This window comes from Salmo salar, chromosome 17 (assembly GCF_965601325.2).
Source record: "Salmo salar chromosome 17, fSalSal1, whole genome shotgun sequence".
Taxonomy (NCBI): domain Eukaryota; kingdom Metazoa; phylum Chordata; class Actinopteri; order Salmoniformes; family Salmonidae; genus Salmo; species Salmo salar.
In genome coordinates, this window is record NC_138307.1 from 52,125,733 (window position 1) to 52,140,617 (window position 14,885).

The window sequence follows — 14,885 nt, forward strand, 5'->3', positions numbered from 1 at the left end:
ATATGAGTTATGTTATACTCACAGACACCATTCAAACAGTTTTATAAACTTCAGAGTGTTTTCTATCCACATCTACTAATAATATGCATATTCTAGTTTCTGGGCCAGAGTAGTAACCTGTTTAAATTGGGTACGTTTTTCATCCGGCCGTGAAAATACTGCCCCCTAGCCCAGACAGGTTAACACAGTCGTAAAGAGCAGCTAGTGCTCTCGTGCATGCTTCGGTGTTGCTTGCCTTGGAGTGAGCATAAAAGGCATTTAGCTCACTGGGCAGCTCGCATCTGGATTTCCTTTTCTAATACGTAATAGTTTTCAAACCCTGCCACATCCGACGAGCATCAGTGCCGGTGTAGTAGGATTAATCGGTGTAATCTTAATCCTGTATTGACGCTTTTCTTGTTTGATGGTTCGTCTGAGGGCATAGCGGAATTTGTTATAAGCGTCCAGATTAGTCTCCCACTTATTGAAAGCGGCGGCTTTGTTGTCAAGAGACTGGACATTGGCGAGTAGTATACTCGGAAGCTGTGGGCGGTGTGCACGCCTACGGAGCCTGACCAGGAGGCAACTCCGTCTGCCATCGACGTTGTTTTGGGTCGGCTTCTGGAATTAGATCCACTGTCCTGGGTAGTTCTTCGAACAAATGATCCGCTTTGGGAAAGTCGTATTCCTGGTCGTAATGTTGGTAAATTGACGTCGCTCTGAATGTAATGACACTTAAGATTTTCTTGGCTAACAAAGTAAGAAATAATACATAGAAATTACAAAATACTGCATAGTTTCCTAAGGACTCAAAGCGAGGCGCCATCTTAGATGTTTTTCAAAAGTGTTCCTGGGAAGCTAATGCTAACATACACAATCTTAATGCCATTTCTGCTGATCACACATTAGAAGGTAATTTTATATTATTGACATACAGTGCCTTCATAAGGTATTCACACACTTTGACTTTTTCCAGATTTTCTTGTATTACAGCCACAATTTTAAATGCATTACATTGAGATTTTGTGTCACTGGCCTACACACAATAACCCATAATGTCAAAGTGGAATTACATTTTTACAAATTAATTACAAATGAAAAATGTAAATGTCTTGAGTCAATACGTATTCAAGCCCTTTGTTATGGCAACCCTAAGTAAGTTCAGGAGTAAACATTAGCTTAACAAGTCACATAATCATTTGCATTGACACTCTGTGTGCATTCATAGTCTCTAACATGATTTTTGAATGGCTACCTCATCTCTGTACCCCACACATTCAATTATCTGTAAGGTCCCTCAGTCAAGCAGGGAATTTCAAACACAGATTCAGCCACAAAGGCCATGGAGGTTTTCCAATGCCTTGCAAAGATCATGGTGAAGTTATTAATTACACTTTGGATGGTGTATCAATACACCCAGTCACTGCAAAGATACAGCCATCCTTTCTAACTCAGTTGCCGGAGAGGAAGGAAACCCCTGAGGGATTTCACATTGAGGCCAATGGGGACTTAAAAGAGTTACAGAGTTTAATGGCTGTGATAGGAGAAAACTGAGGATGGATCAACAACATTGTAGTCACTCCACAATACTAACCTAAGTGACGAAGTGAATAGAAGGAAGCCTGTACAGAATACAAATATTCCAAAACATGCATCCTGTTTGCAATAAGGCACTAAAGTAAAACTGCTAAAAACATGGCAAATAAATGAACTTTGTGTCCTGAATACAAAGCGTTATGTTTGGGGAAAATACAGCACAATACATCACTAAGTTCCACTCTTCAGATTTTCAAGCATGTTGGTGGCTGCATCATGTTATGGATATGCTCATCATCTTCAAGGACTAGGGAGTGTTTTAGGATAAAAATAAATGAAACACAGCTAAGCAGAGGCAGAATCCTAGAGGAAAACCTGGTTCAGTCTGCTTTCGAACAGACACTGGGAGACAAATTCACCTTTCAGCAGGACAATAACCTAAAACACAAGGCCAAATATACACTGGAGTTGCTTACCAAGACGACATTGAATGTTCCTGAGTGGCCAGGTTACAGTTTTGACTTAAAATGGGTTAGAAAATCTATGACAAGTCTTGAAAATGGCTGTTTAGTAACAATCAACAACCAACTTGACATTGCTTTAAGAATTACAAAATAAATAATGTGCAAATATTGTCCAATCCAGGTGTGCAAAGCTGTCAGACACTTACCCAGAAAGTCTCATTGCTGCCAAAGGGGATTCAAAAATGTATTGACTCAGGGGTGTGAATACTTATTTCTGTGTTTCATTTCCAATACATTTTCAAAAACATATTTTCACTTTGTCGTTATGGGGTATCGTGTGTAGATGGGTGAGAGAAGAAACAATTTAATCCATTTTGAACTCAGGCTGTAACACAACAAAATGTAGAATAAGTCAAGGGGTACGAATACTTTCTAAAGGCACTGTATTTATGTGAATGGAAACTTTTCTTTAGGTCTTGTGATTGATGTTGTGTTTTGTAGCCATGTCAGGGAAAATCTCGTAATACCTGAAATCATTTATCTGAGAATATGAAGATGATTTGGTTTCCAGTAATCTCCTGGAGTTACTCGTACAGACGTCTTGTTGCTATTATTACTGTGTTTGTGTATCTTAAAAAGAAGACTGTTTTGTATATTTTATGTGATGTAAGAACATAAAAGGAGTAAAGAGAAACAATCGACATCATGTATCCTACTGAGGTAAAAACAAACTGGAAAGATTTGAAAAAACATTTGCAATATTTTTCACCATCAGCAATTACCTAAATACAACATGTTGATCCACATGTGTAGAATGGTAGTGATTGACAGAAGGGAATGAAAAAGGGGGAAATGTATCACTCCTCAGCTTCTGCCCCACAACCCTGGAACTTCTCAAGGTAGTCTGAAGGAGTTCAATTCATAGGGGAAAAATAAAGGTTATTTATTTTTTATTTTAACAGTTTTATAACCTTGCACTGATACATGTCAAGGATGCATTTTGAACCATCTTAATCTCTCTATCTTTACCGAACTTTGTTGAAATATTGGCTGAAATAATTAAAAACCTTTTGGATAGTAATTTTACTTATTATGACTACCATAAAGTTATCCTGTATCCAACACGTGGTTGCACTTTTCTATTTGGACTTCCACTCACCCTCATAGCATAATGAATCTCCTTGGTCTGCACTCCCAAGAGCTATCAGTCTTCCAGGTGTAATGAATTTTACATAGGGTTGGTCACCACTTGGTTCCAGTAACCAGTCTCTATAGGCATATCTCCATCCATCAGACCACTCCCAGTCATCATACAGCAAACTGATCCAGAAAGGAGTGGTGGTTGTCATCCCTCTCTTCTTCACCACCTCCTTCTGTCCATCGTTTCTGATGCTGACCAGGTCAGTTTACTCCTCTCTGCAGTAACTCTGGGCCTCATACTAGACTCTAAGAACTGCCGGGTTTAAAACAACACAATTAGGGTAAATATTGGACAGAACACACGTTGGGTTATTTTGACCCAGGTAGTTGGGTCTCTCCCGCTCAGCCCAGTCAAAACTGTTCGCTGCTCTGGCACCCCAATGGTGGAACAAGCTCCCTCACGACGCCAGGACAGCGGAGTCAATCACCACCTTCCGGAGCCACCTGAAACCCCACCTCTTTAAGGAATACCTAGGATAGGATAAAGTAATCCTTCTAACCCCCCCCCCCCCTTAAAATATTTAGATGCACTATTGTAAAGTGGTTGTTCCACTGGATATCATAAGGTGAATGCACCAATTTGTAAGTCGCTCTGGATAAGAGCGTCTGCTAAATGACTTAAATGTAAATGTAAATGTAGTTGGGTTGTTGGGGTATTAATGCTGGGTTATTGAGCTATGACCCACCGGGTCAGATCAGAAAACTGGAGGTGTTGCTTAGTGGGGGCTTGGCTTTCAAATAGATCTTTAAGGCCACTCTTAAGAGAACATTTAGGTCCGGTTCATGTTGTGTTGTGTTGTCATCACATACTCAATTTAGCACTGACACTTTTGTAGCTTTTGTGAGACTTACACAAGAGTATGAGCTCCTCATGTGTCTATGTCATCAATGATGTCAGAAGCTTTGTTTGATCACATGCTTTTTCAAACTGTGTGTTGCAAAATGCGAGATCCCACAGATTTTGCTGTGGTTCACAGTACAATACCAGATAATGACAAAACAAAAACAGATTTTGGAGGTCTCTCCAGAAATGTTCGATCGGGTTCAAGTCCGGGCTCTGGCTGGGCCACTCAAGGATATTTAGAGACTTGTCCCAAAGCCACTTCTGTGTTGTTTCGGCTGTGTACTTAGGGTTGTGGTCATGTTAGAAGGTGAACCTTCGCCCCATTCTGAGGTTCACCACTGGCGGGCTCCAATTAAGTTGTAGAAACATCTCAAGGATGATGAATGGAAACAGGATGCACCTGAGCTCAATTTCGAGTCTCACAGCAAAGAGTCTGAATACTTATGTAAATAAAGTATTGCTGTTTTTTATATTTAATACATTTGCCAAAATGTCTACACACGTGTTTTCGCTTCATCATTATGTGGTACTGTGTGTAGATTGATGATCAAAAACATTTTAGAATAAGGCTGTAACGAAACAACATTTGGAAAAATAATTTAGAATTTAAGGCACACTTAAACAGCATGGCTACTACAGCATTCTGCAGCGATAAGCCTTCCCTTCTAGTTTGTACTTAGTGGGACAATCATTTGTTTTTCAACATGACAATGACCCAACACACCTCCAGGCTGTAAGCATTCCAGGTGAAGCTGGCTGAGAGAATGCAAAGCTGTCATCAAGGCATAGCATTGCTTCTTTGAAGAATCTCAAATATAAGATATATTTTTATTTGTTTAACACTTTTTGGGTTACTACATGATTCAATATGTGTTATTTCATAGTTTTGATGTCTTCACTATTATTCTACAATGTAGAAAATAGTGTTACGTACCCCAGCTTCTGTGTTGTTGTGGGTTTGTATGTATTTGTATGTATTTCATGGCTTCCCCCAAGCAGCTGATTGGTCGGCCCCATCAATAATTGGAGCTCTGACCACGCCCTCTCGTCAAAAGATACAGCTGTCTTCAATTACAGACTCCTTCTCCAGCTGTATAAATGCCAGTGTTCCTTTGCTCAGAGGGAGAGCTAATTGGTATGTCCTGTGTTGGTTGTTGTGCAGGCAGTTTTTATGAAGTAGTTTGTAGCCGGTCCTGCTGAGGTATGTTTTTGTCACAAGGACTGTGTTTTGATTATTGAAATTGTTCACGTTACGTTTGTATTATCCTGTTTCATTTGTTCCCAGGGGGAAGGGGAAGGCACCTTGGGAGTGCTTAGGCAAGAGGCCTGTGGGCATACATATACCCGTAGTACATACTATGTCTACGCACACTAGGTAAGACCTGAGCGGACCCCACCTGTATTTTGGTTAGCGCGCCAGGTGGTGCTAAAGGTTAGGTAAGTAGTGGGAAGGCAGGTAAAGTAGGATTACCGTGTGAAGGAATAAATTCCCTGTTAACCTCTCTAGGCTAGGCGGGACGAATTCGTCCCACCTACGTAACAGCCACTGCTATCCTGTGGCGCGATTTTCAAAACCTTAAAAATCCTATTACTTCAATTTCTCAAACATATGACTATTTTACAGCCATTTAAAGATAAGACTCTCGTTAATCTAACCACACTGTCCGATTTCAAAAAGGCTTTACAACGAAAGCAAAACATTAGATTATGTCAGCAGAGTACCAAGCCAGAAATAATCAGACACCCATTTTTCAAGCCAACATATAATGTCACCAAAACCCAGAAGACAGCTAAATGCAGCACTCACCTTTGATCTTCATCAGATGACAACCCTAGGACATTATGTTATACAATACATGCATGTTTTGTTCAATCAAGTTCATATTTATATCAAAAACCAGCTTTTTACATTAGCATGTGACGTTCAGAACTAGCATACCCCCCGCAAACTTCCGGGGAATTCGCTAACATTTTACTAAATTACTCACGATAAACGTTCACAAAAAGCATAACAATTATTTTAAGAATTATAGATACAGACCTCCTCTATGCACTCGATATGTCCGATTTTAAAATAGCTTTTTGGTGAAAGCACATTTTGCAATATTCTAAGTACATAGCCCAGGCATCACGGGCTCGCTATTTAGACACCCGGCAAGTTTAGCACTCACCATAATCATATTTACTATTATAAAAGTTTCATTACCTTTTGTTGTCTTCGTCAGAATACACACCCAGGACTGCTACTTCAATAACAAATGTTGGTTTGGTCCAAAATAATCCATCGTTATATCCGAATAGCGGCGTTTTGTTCGTGCGTTCCAGACACTATCCGAAATAGTAAAGAAGTGTCACGCGCTTGGCGCAATTCGTGACAATAAAATTCTAAGTATTCCATTACCGTACTTCGAAGCATGTCAACCGCTGTTTAAAATCAATTTTTACGACATTTTTCTCGTAGAAAAGCGATAATATTCCGACAGGGAATCTCCTTTTCGGCAAACAGAGGAAAAAATCCCAAAGGCGGGGGCGGTCGGGGTCACGCGCATAAGCTAGTGTCTCTTGATCGGCCACTTGAGAAAGGCGATAATGTGTTTCAGCCTGGGGCTGGAATGACGACATTCTGTTTTTTCCCGGGCTCTGAGCGCCTATGGACGACGTGGGAAGTGTCACGTTAGAGCAGAGATCCTTAGTAAATGATAGAGATGGAAAAGAAGTTCAACAAATGGTCAGACAGGCCACTTCCTGTAAAGGAATCTCTCAGGTTTTGACCTGCCATTTGAGTTCTGTTATACTCAGACACCATTCAAACAGTTTTAGAAAATTTAGGGTGTTTTCTATCCATATGTAATAAGTATATGCATATTCTAGTTACTGGGTAGGAGTGGTAACCAGATTAAATCGGGTATGTTTTTTATCCAGCCGTGTCAATGCTGCCCCCTAGCCCTAACAGGTTAACGGTAAACTTCTCTGCCTCTGTCATCCTTACCCGCACCTACAATCACATACCTCTTTCACTCCGCTGGGAGTTGAGGGTAGCAGGGTGTCGGGTCTTTGGCTATGCCGGATTAAATGATATGACATGCTATTCTATAAAATCCTTTCTCTGTAATTAATATCACCTGATTAGCAAATCATGTAAATATAATTAACTAGAAAGTCGGGACACCACGGAAGAGTGTTTATAGAGCCGTTATCTTCTGAATAAACTCTTAAAAGCGTAGTAATATTTCACATCGATAGCCATCAATATTTATCCTCATCTTATTTTCAGTCTCATAATGACAGTTGTAAATTGTTGGTTATCTGCACGAACCCTGGCTAACAAGTTGAATCAGCAATACAAAATTGGGTTTAATTATTTATTTACCAAATACCTAAACTAATCACAGAATTACATATACACATAATGCAAATGATGTCATACAGAAAAGGCCCTGGTGGACGGAGCCGACATGGCGGCTTGTTACACAAAGAAAGGGGTGGGCTTGAATGAAAGAGCGGGAAGACTGAGGAACACCAAAACAGCTTTGCTATGCCATCGTAAATACATTATCGTATGCATTCTAAATTACCGCCCATTTGGAAAAGGAAAATGCAATAAATATTTACTCTGAGCTGCGCTTCGGTAGGTTGGTCGTAGATGCTGAAGGTGTTGGCCAACAGAGATCTTCCTGTCCTCGGAAGAATGTCTCTGGTGGTAAATTGGATACGTTGTGGTATCTTCGTCGTGTTAGACTGGATCCGTCGTCCGTCCTTTCCTAGCCCACGTCTACAGCGGCCGCTGCTAACTCAACGGCTAGGAAGTATCACTTCTGTAGTGAATAAGTTCATACCATTCGCAACCAAAGCTCACGCTGAGGTTGGCTTAGTTCTGTACTTGACGGGTTAGTCCTTTTAACGCAGAGGCTGCAGACCTCACGTACCGGAACTCTGGTTACATTGTCTTATATAGAGGGGAGAAGGGTGTGTTTCATCGTTTATAACCCCTGTCTCTTCACAGGGGCGGGCCACTGATTAAGCAGGGCACTTTCCTTATGAAAACCCAATTCTCTCATTTGGAAGCTAAAATTACATTTAATCTTCTAACAAACAGTTTGAATATCAAATATTTAACCTGTTAGGGCTAGGGGGCAGTATTGACACGGCTGGATAAAAAACGTATCCGATTTTAATCTGGTTACTACTCCTGCCCAGTAACTAGAATATGCATATAATTATTGGCTTTGGATAGAAAACACTCCAAAGTTTCTAAAACTGTTTGAATGGTGTCTGTGAGTATAACAGAACTCAAATGGCAGGTCAAAACCTGAGAAGATTCTGTACAGGAAGTACCCTCTCTGACCATTTCTTGGCCTTTGCCATCTCTATCCATTACAAAGGATCTCTGTTACGTGACACTTCCTACGGCTGCCATAGGCTCTCAGAAGGCGGCAAAAAGCTGAATCGTGGCTTTGCAGGCTCTGGCTGAAAAAAAGTAGTGCGTTTGGGTAGTGGCTGGTTACAGTACTGTGAGACTCAGGCTCGTGCCCGCGTCGACCGACTGCTTTGTTTTCTTTCCTCTGTTTACCTAAACGGAGATTCCCGGTTGGAATATTATCGCTTTTTTACGAGAAAAATGGCATAAAAATTGATTTTAAACAGCGGTTGACATGCTTCGAAGTACGGTAATGGAATATTTAGAATTTTTTTGTCTCGAATTGCGCCATGCTCGTAACCCTGATTTACCATTTCGGATAGTGTCTGGAACGCACGAACAAAACGCCGCTATTTGGATATAACGATGGATTATTTTGGACCAAACCAACATTTGTTATTGAAGTAGCAGTCCTGGGAGTGCGTTCTGACGAAGACAACAAAGGTAATCAAACTTTTGTAATAGTAAATCTGACTTTGGTCAGGGCTAAACTTGGTCGGTGTCTAAATGGCTAGCCGTGATGGCTGGGCTATCTACTGAGAATATTGCAAAATGTGCTTTCACCGAAAAGCTTTTTTAAAATCGGACACCTCGATTGCACAAAGGAGTTCTGTATCTATAATTCTTAAAATAATTGTGATGTTTTTTGTGAACGTTTATCGTGAGTAATTTAGTAAATTGTTAGTAAATTCCCCGGAAGTTTGCGGGGGGTATGCTAGTTATGAACGTCACATGCTAATGTAAAAAGCTGGTTTTTGATATAAATATGAACTTGATTGAACAAAACATGCATGTATTGTTTAACATAATGTCCTAGGTGTGTCATCTGATGAAGATCATCAAAGGTTAGCACTGCATTTAGCTGTCTTCTGGGTTTTTGTGACATTATATGCTAGCTTGAAAAATGGGTGTCTGATTATTTCTGGCTGGGTACTCTGCTGACATAATCTAATGTTTTGCTTTCGTTGTAAAGCCTTTTTGAAATCGGACAGTGTGGTTAGATTAACGAGAGTCTTGTCTTTAAAATGCTGTAAAATAGTCATATGTTTGAGAAATTGAAGTAATAGCATTTCTAAGGTATTTGAAAATCGCGCCACGGGATTCAACTGGCTGTTGCGTAGGTGGGACGAATTCGTCCCGCCTAGCCCAGAGAGGTTAAATTGCACAACAATTCCATGTGAATTTGATAACTAGAATATGTAGACTTTCCCAGGTACAGTTTGTCATCAGTCATAATGTCTCAGATGACAACCGAACTGGCATCCATACTCATTAAGTTCCAACGCATATTTCCAACTGGTTCTATTACCGAAATATGGTTCCTTTTCCCCCATTTGTTTGATGTTCCCAGACTCTCTATATTTAACAAAGGCTATTCAACAGTCCTTTAGTAGGGTCAGAGAGAGAGGGGAAGGGAGAAAGGTATTTATGGGGGGGTCATAAACCTTACCCACAGGCCAACGTCATGACAAGGGTGTTGCGTTCCCTCCTCCAAGAGGTGTGCGTAACAATAGTAAAAATAAAGAAAAACCCTTGAATGAGTAGGTGTGTCCAAACTTTTGACTGGTACTGTATATATTTGTAATAAATGCTCTGGCATTTGCAACCATTTTCTTTACTCACTCACATAACTCATCAAACTTTTCCAGTCACACAGAATGCACAGGCACGCCATCTTCCAACACACACGCGCTCCCCCCACATATACACCTGTACATACCCACAAATTGTTCCTTTCATGTCCTCTGTAGTGTTTTTATTTCTACCTTGTTGATTACAGCCTAATTTTGGGCTTTTGTGTTCCAGTTCTTTGTATTTGGGGATTTATTATTTCATGAATTGTCCTATCCTCTACCTATTTATAAATAAAAAAAGAATACAAATTATTTCACAACATTCCCTAACTTAAACAGTGTAGTGTATTTTATACTTTATTAATTGCTGTATTTAATTGTTTTAAATAAATTCATTACAATCACTTCCATTGATAGTGTTGGATGTTCCATTTTATTTAGCATAGCCTTAGAATAGTTGTCTTGGTGTCTCAGAAAAGTTATCAACATACAGCTTGTCGACTACGAGAGCTACACGAATCCTTTTAGTCTATTCTCTTTGAAGTGGGTACAGTACTTTGTCATTCTGCAAGTCTTTTGCCCAGGATTTCAACCATAATTTTATCTTTAAAGGATGCAAATTTGGCAATGACTGGATGCTCGGATCGCTGTCCTCTCTGTCCGAAACAATGTACGCGTTCAAGTTTAATTTGGTCAACAGTATCGCCTGGGACCTGCAGAACTTTAACCATGAATTCTTTCACCATACTCTCTGGATCTTCACCTTAATCCTCTTTAATTCTGGGAAGCACCAGATTTTCTCACGTTGATCTAGTCTGTATATCAAGTAGGGATTCTCTTTAAGTTAAAGTCAGCTTCGATAACATTGACAGTACTAATCAGCTTTTTAGTTTATTTGTCCATTGCTGCTCAGTTTCCTCCTGATTGTTAACAGTGACAATATCAATATTGTGCTCTTGGCAGTAGTCCCCAGCTTCTGTGCAGGTGACTGAACCTTTTATTAGTTGTAACTGTCTGAGGAGGCTGAGTGTGGCTGTGTAGCAGACACCTGAAGAGAGAATATTCTATCACCCAAACGTAAGTATGCATATGACCAACAAATGAAGCATGATAAGTTGATTTTATGGTTTGATATGTTGTGCATACGGTTACTGTATGATGTGGTTAAATACAGAAGTTTGAGTCCTAATGGGTACAGAGTAGGAGATGGGGCATCACCGTGGTGAGAGCAGGGTCAGGAGAGATGGAGGAGAGGTGATTGGATGATTTTCTGAGTGAGGACACAGAGGTGTGAGATGTAGGCGTTTACATCCAACACATTGACCGTTAATATTATCAGAAATCAAGATCAACACACTACAACATTTTGAAAGTTCCAATTCAAACTCAATGCAATTCCTTCACTTTATCATCATAAACATGATATCATAGCAATACTACGATGAGTCAATGATATCATAGCAATACTACGATGAGTCAATGATATCCCAATCTAGCTTTTGTGTTTTGGGTTACATGCCTTTAATAACCTCACAAACTGCTCCAGTGTTATGAGTATCTCAGATGAATTGGCTTAATATCTGTTTTTAATGCCGTGGGCTGTGTAGAGAATGACTGGCTCTGTTCTGGGGTCTGATCCTCCTGTCTGAAGGGGTCTAGTGGGGACCCAGGTATATTAGACAAAACAGTATGGTAACTATAGAGTTCCTTAATTTACTACACTTCACCTCACCTCTCAAATGTATTTTAATTTCACCTTTATTTATTCAGGGTAAAACACATTGAGAACACGTTCTCTTTTAAAAGTGTGCCCTGTTCACATTGTTGAAAGACAAAACACAACAAAAACATGCAAGTACTCCAACACAGGCAAACATATTACAACAACAAGCATTCAACCAGAAACAAACACATTCCCCTGAAGAGTCTCCTCCATCAATGCTTTAAATTCCTTTAAAGGCACGCAGCTAATTTTACAGAACATTCCACTTCTGCTTAGAAGATGCATTTGCATTTTAGTAATTTGGCAGAGGCTTTTATCCATGCGACTTAGAGATTCTCAGAGTGTCACGTCCTGACCATAGTAAGAGGTTATTTTCTATAGTAGAGTAGGTCAGGGCGTGACGGGGTGTTTTGTGTTTTTCTATGTTTTCTATTTCTATGTTTTTTTTGGGTTGATCGCCAATTGGAGGCAGCTGGTCCTCGTTGTCTCTGATTGGAGATCAGATTTAAGTAGTGGTTTTTCTTCCTGGGTTTTTGTGGGTAGTTTTTCCGTTTTGTTGTCTGTTGCCTGACAACTGTTTGCTGTCGTTTTGTTTCTTTGCAAAAGTGTTTAGTTTTCATTAAAGAATAATCATGAGCACTCAACACGCCACGCCTTGGTCCCCTCTATACGACGCACATTACAGAACTACCCACCACGATTGGATCAAGGGGCGTGCACAGGCAGAGATGGATACCTGGTCTAATGAGGATTGGATTGAAAGGAGAAACTGGACTTGGAGCCAGGTAATAGACAGGTATCGTAGCCTACTGGGGAAGAACGAGAGGCAGCCCCCCCAAAAAAATTGGGGGGGGGGGGCACACGGATAGTTTGGCGGGGTGAGACCTGAGCCAACTCCCTGTGCTTATTTGCGTTGAGCATGTGCCTGCCTCTTGCACTCTCCCTCCAGTGCGCCTCCATAGCCCAGTAGTCCTGTGCCTGCTCCTCGCACTCTCCCTCCAGTGCGCCTCCACAGCCCAGTACGTCATGTGCCTGCTCCTCGCACTCTCCCTCCAGTGCGCCTCCATAGCCCAGTATGGCCGGTGCCTGCTCTCAGCACCCGGTCCTCAGTGCGTTTCTCCAGTCCGGTGAAACCTGTTCCTGCTCCACGAGTAAAGCTTCCAGTGATAAGCTATGGTACGAAGCTTTTAGAGATGATCCATGGCACGAAGCCTCTAGTGATGATCCATGGCCCGGAGCCTGTAGGGATAATCCATGGCAAGAAGCCTGTAGGGATTATTCACGATCCGGAGCCTGTAGGGATAATCCATGGCAAGAATCTTGTAGGCATAATCCATGGCCCGGAGCCTGTAGAGATGATCCATGGCACGAAGCCTCCAGTGATGATCCATGACATGGAGCCTGCAGCAACGGTCCCTAGTCCGGAAGCTACAGCGACGCTCCCCAGCCCGGAGCCTCCAGCGACGCTCCCCAGCCCGGAGCCTCCAGCGATGATCGACAGTCCGGTTCTTTCGACAATGATCCACGGTCAGGTGGTAATAAAGCAGAAGGATCAGTGGGTGGAGCGGGGATCATGCTCCGAACCGGAGCTGCCGCCTCTGCTGGAGGTTACGTGGACTGCATTTGAACCGCCATAGGAGTTACCCACCCAACCCTCTCTCTTGTTTTTGTTTATGCTTTGTTTGGGTAGCATTCGGAGGAGGGGGGGGGGGGGGGTACTGTCACGTCCTGACCATAGTAAGAGGTTATTTTCTATGGTAGAGTAGGTCAGGGCGTGACGGGGGGTGTTTTGTGTTTTTCTATGTTTTCTCTCTATGTTGTTTTTTGGGGTTGATCTCCAATTGGAGGCATACATCATTACAGTTGTTGCTCAGCTAGCTAACGTATTGTAGCCACTGTAGCATAGAAATGAAATGAGTCAAAACACCTCAAAACAAGACATGGTATCAATAACAAGATACAATGAGCTGAAATGAGTCACAAGGCAGCTTCTTGCTTTGTTGCTAGCTATCTGACCATTCAGAATCATAACACCCCGTGGCCTTCTGGCTCATCGATACATGAGCATCATGTTCTTGATGTTGTCAGCCAACCCATCTATATAGAAAACATACATCTATAGACATAAACAGATTTGACAAAACACTTGTGATACAAGTTGCAACAGACATGTTTGTGATACAACATAGTTTGTCTGCACAAAAATGATTACACAACCATCTTGTGGTGCCTCGGCGATCGTTGTGGAAATATTTTTGTGCAGACAAACTATCTGTTGTGTCAACAGATTTGTGTCAAATGTCTTGTAAATCAGTTGCACAAACTGAGTGTGTATGGGGTCAGAGATTGGTACCAGAAACTATTTTGAATAAACTACCTAACCAGTAGGTACATTTATGTTGTGTGGTGTCTCTATCGAGAGTCTTACTGGTATAAGTTAATGCTAACACGCACAGTCTACATTAAACAAAAATATAAACGTAAAGTGTTGGTCCCATGAGCTGAAATAAAAAATATCTGACATTTTGCAGACGCACAAAAATCGTATTTCTCTCAAATGTTCCGCACAAATGTATTTACATCCCCCTCCTTTGCCAAGATAATACATCAACCTGACAGGTGTGCCATATCAAGAAGCTGATTAAACAGTATGATCATTACACAGGTGCACCTTTTGCTGGGGACAATAAAAGGCCACTTTTAAATTGTGCAGTTTTGTCACACAACACAAAGCCACAGATGTTTCAAGTTTTCAGGGAGCATGCAATTGGCATGCTGACTACAGGAATGTTCACCAGAGATGTTGACAGAGATTTTAATATTAATTTATCTCCCATATACTGCTTTCAACGTCGTTGTCACGTCGTGTGTGTAGGTGGCAGGGAAGTCAGGCGCAGGAGAAACAAACTTGGTGTAACTGGAGTAGTTTAATTAAGATAAAACAAACTCCAAAACCAAAGTACAATAATAAAATAAACATGGGTATAATAACCCGTCGCGTACCAATCTAACAACACGAGCATAATACAACAAACAATCTCTGACAAGGACATGAGGGGAAACAGAGGGTTAAATACTCAACATGTAATGAATGGGATTGGAACCAGCTGTGTATGAAGACAAGACAAAACCAATGGATAATGAAAAA